This window comes from Salvia miltiorrhiza, chromosome 6 (assembly GCF_028751815.1).
Source record: "Salvia miltiorrhiza cultivar Shanhuang (shh) chromosome 6, IMPLAD_Smil_shh, whole genome shotgun sequence".
Lineage (NCBI taxonomy): Eukaryota > Viridiplantae > Streptophyta > Magnoliopsida > Lamiales > Lamiaceae > Salvia > Salvia miltiorrhiza.
In genome coordinates, this window is record NC_080392.1 from 4,371,792 (window position 1) to 4,376,613 (window position 4,822).

The window sequence follows — 4,822 nt, forward strand, 5'->3', positions numbered from 1 at the left end:
GATCTGTTTATCCTTGGTCACAAAAAATCTACCAACAGTTAGTAGATCACAATGATTCAAATCACAAATGGCAATTAGACAAAGTGTTTCAATAATTTGCCAAACAATTGAAAATGAATAACCATAGGGTAGAAATGAATTGACTGAAAGGTCGAAGCAAAATGACCTAATAGTCTGAACCCGTTTGGCTTTTCAGATGAAGGTTTAAAATATAAAGGTTTAAAGACCCATATATGACGACTACTGAGATTTTGGCCATGTGGACTGGCCAGGTCCGACACAACTACTTCTCAGTCACTCGGAAATACTTTTCCGAACTTGGTAACTCTTGTTCATTGGCTGCAAAAGGTATACTTGGTCTAAAATCACCACTTTCATTTAAACATCTTGAACATGTCCTTGACAATATTCTAGAGCTTCTCAAACTTAGAGTCTGCCTCCTAATTTAATGCAATCCCTAAACATCTTCTATAGGCGAAATAAGGTAGGCTCAACCTTACTCAACAATCTTTCACTACATGATTTTAAATGTAGTACTTCTAGTACTTAGTGTTCCTTCACATAGCGCTTGAAATGCAACCATATAATTTGAAGCACTCTTCCGTGTCATTGCAAAAGACCTTCTGAATCATCACGCCTTTAATAAGGAAATAGATTTTGCTCCTCTGAGCATCTTTACAGGGTATGCGTCACCATACGTAATCCTAAGTCATGGAATGACCTTAGTCAATGCTCTCACTCCGGCTACTAAACTAAATGCCTAATCCAAGACGTTCTAAGTGAGGCGATGTCCTTGATAGGTTAAGGTATGTATATTTATCTTGAGTATATCCTTAGGGTCTCATTAGAATCTTAATTCATTTATTTCAGCATTAATCCACTGTCGGCGCTTCTAGCTATTATTAAACTCTGAACCATCTTCGAGAACTTCTCTCGTCTTACACACTTGCGTAAACTTTTATGATCAATCATAATGGTTGGTAATTGCTAGTACTCATATCACATCTCGTCTTTCCAATTCGTAGTAGGTGATCGTAATCAATAGGGATTCTCAGTCATGTCCTCATCTATTGCGATAGGTACTGTAAGTAGAATGGTTCCGAATATCTGAAACTATAAGCTGATAGCTTTAATCGTAATATTATAACATTATATACAAAGCATTTTGACCCCTCGTAAGTCTAACTCTGAAGTTCATACATGAATCATGAAGGTTATCCTCAAGCCATAGCTAGTGATAATCGAGGCTAGAAGCGAGTCTCAACTTATTAGGGATTAGCTAACTGATTACATAAGTCGCACTCATCGCTATAAGCAATATCATACTTAAACTATCATCGAATAAGGCAATAGTCGATTAGGTGCTCCGTCTCGCGTGAACAACCTGAATGAAGAACTATGTCTGCGTCAGTGATTTGTGCGTGGCACTCCGCTTGCACTGCTTTCATTGGATTATCTTTCTCTTTCTTAGCTCTTCACCATGGCTATAGTGAAATATAACTGAGTTTCTAGCTTCTATTGTTCTTCTCGTAACAGTGATCATGCATTCTTAACGCATCTAAGTTCATTGAGATATCTAATCAATCACTAAAGCATAAAACTTGAATGTAAGCATCAGTACATTTATATAGAACGTGAACTTCTCAATGTTTTAAAATCATTACCACCTTCTTTCTTGCTGAGCATGACGATGTGATGAAGCGCTGAGCTTTTGTCGACTGACTCTTTTATACAATAACTAATCTAGGACTAATTGGGTAACTCTTGGATTCAGAGCAAACGAACGGCTCTGATACCATTCTGTCACGACCGGACCTAATTAAGGATAATTAAGTCGGGGAAACCATGACTAAGGGAGGGAGATTAGAAGCGGGAAAAGAAAGGGGTGAATAAATAATGAAGGCTCGAAATCAAATCATTGTTAAGGAGGGACAATCATAAGATAACTGTTGTTTAGTCGCAAGGACTCGATTAACTCGTAAGTTCGGATGAACCCGACTTAGCTTAAAGACATATTACTTGAGAGTATGCAGCGGAATAACATAATCTGATTACATGTATGGAGACATGTATCCAAGAGTCCATTTATTAAACTTATGACAAAAGCTCCGCTCATCACTTCATCTTCATCAGCCATTGCTCAACCTGCACATTTAGAAATATATGCAGGGCTGAGTACAAAAGTACTCAGTGGGCACGTATGCCTAAGTATAAAAATACATGCTTCAAAACTGTAAATTGTCATGCCATCATAAACAGTACAGCAAGGGAGTTTTTCGCTAAAAGGCCCAAGCTTACTAAATTCATTTGTGATTCTTAAAGTTGGTCTGCAGACTAAGTTCTCTTGTAATCTATCATATCTGGAACTGTGTGCCGGAGAGGTGGCCACCTCTCACGGTCACTTGACCGGCCAACCCGCTAGATGACTCACGGTCATTGGTGTACACTAGCCCTGGCAGGATAGCTATCAACTGCTCAGGACCCGAATTCGATTGCATCATTGGCAAAGCCAAAGCAGATAGATATCATACTAAAATTTAAACATTTTATGGCAAGACAATACTTGAAATAACTTTAACTCAAATATTTTGTAACGAAATAACTTGCTCAAATGTAACATTAAACTCATTTGATAGATATATGTAAAACTGAAATTAACAGTTAAATCATCTCATGCATTCATTCGTATAAGAGGCCTACGACACGCAGGGGATCTCTATATACGTATAGTAAAAGTAATGCCCACCTGGTATGCTTAATGAAGTAGAGATCCTTGCTTGTTTACTTTATAAAGCCACTCGAACCTTCATTATAATGAGGTCCCCACGTAAGATTGGATAATAAGTAAGTAAATAGAAAGTAAATCTTGAATGAACCTTCTATCACTTGAAAGTTGCATCCTCTAATCTGAGTATTCTACTTATATGGACTTAACTAAAAGCAAAATAGTAACATCACATCTCTTGGGATATCTCAAATTGAGAAAAGCTTAAGAGTAACCTAATCCATTCTATATAGATTAGCTTACAATTAATAACTAAACATCAATCACTTAGCATAGTTCTATTAATAACTTGCTCAAGTAAGAAATCTCAAATATGTAATCATATATGAATCTCAACTTTGTAATATCATATAAAATCAACCTCTTTAAAAAAAAAAAAATACAAACTTTACATTTTTAGAAATCTCTCAGAGTCTATTTTTATTAGAAAGTTACAAAAATACAATATCTCAAGTGTATATGAAATTATCTCACAAAAGGCAAAATCTGCCACTGAACTTCGCTGCTTCGCGCAGTACATTTCAGAAACTCGTTTGACACATCTAATGGTCTCGGATTTAGCTGAAATTTTGCAGAAACGTACTACTCATGATAAAGTTATTACAGTAAAAATTTCAACTCATTTGGACTATGGGAACATCATTAAAATCATCCCCCAAGACACTGCTCTGCCAAGTTAAAAACTGACATCAATGTATTCTTTGTTTCAATTCAACATATAACTCATACTTTGGCCAAATAAAATGTGTAGACTCAAATACACGATCATAATACATACTAGAATGCTTTAACTTCAAACTTAACTCATGTTTAACACAACAAAGCCAACAAGTTACAACATAACAATTCTTATAACAATTTTCCACACATTAGGGCTGTTCTAATTTCCATATATTTGATAAAATCACATCATAATATATCTACATCCATCAATAAATAGCATATAAACCTTCTTATCTCAAAAGCCCCAATTTTCATTAAACTAACAAACTCAATCTCACATCCTATATGGTGTAAACTCGTAATTTACTCATATATGACATAATTCCAACTCAAGAACACATATATGAGTCCAATTATTCAAGAACATAATCAGAACTCTCAACCTCAAACCTAGGGTTCATACTAACTTGAGTAAACTCGAAATCAAGTAAGAATTAATACAATTAACCACCATAATCATGCTTAGGAACATCAAAAACATAATATATCTCAATATTAAGATCATACTTCAACTCTAGCATTAAACCCCCAATTTTCGAAAATAATCAAGAAAATAAAGTAAATATTTCCTCGATTTTAGACCATAGAAATCTTGCCAAAGTATGTTCTTACCTCAATCTGTGATCTATGAATGATATTTGAGATTTTAGAGGCTAAGATTTGAGCTTGCAAATAAAAAGAATGGAGGTTTGATGGGGAAGGGGTTGGACGTCTGCCAGGGGAAGAAGAAAAATGGGCTTTCTTCCCTTATAAGCCAATATATATATATATATATATATATCTTATTAGGTTTAGTAAAAGTAAGTAATAAAATGTTACTAGTATGTGTGGGTTTAAAATTCTACATTTTAACTAACTCACAAAATAATTCAACATTTTCTTTCATAATTTAATAATATAAAACCTCACTTGAATAACTTAAAAAAAAATCTCAATAATTAAGAAATAATAGTAAATCTCATATTCATGGTTTAATAATAAATCATCACTATTAAAATAAGAAAGCTCATATATAAATAATTAAATATCCATCACTTCAATTAGTCGAGCGATAAATCGACTAATAATACTTCGTACTTATCACCATTCTCATCTCTGAAAATAATAAAATAATCCCTTTACTATGAATTATAAACTTGCTTCCAAGAATAAAATTTAATAAAAGATGCAAGAATACTTAATTATTCAAATTAAAAGCTCACTGAATTAAAAGCTCAGGCCATTATAATAATATCTCATCTCATCTCATCTCATCTCAGTGATTCTACTTCTCTTTCTTCTTTTAGATTAGAAAATAATAATAATAATAATAAT

General features: G+C 33.8%; 1 long non-coding RNA gene across 1 annotated transcript; it reads right to left on the reverse strand.

Annotated features, from left to right (window-relative positions):
- Positions 1-1,897: 1,897 nt before the first annotated feature.
- Positions 1,898-4,273, reverse strand: LOC130988074 (uncharacterized). The gene is made up of 3 exons (XR_009089966.1): positions 4,121-4,273; positions 2,747-2,804; positions 1,898-2,145 (listed from the first exon to the last, which is right to left on the reverse strand). It is a non-coding gene; the product is annotated as an uncharacterized LOC130988074 (long non-coding RNA).
- Between the last annotated feature and the right edge of the window lie 549 nt (positions 4,274-4,822).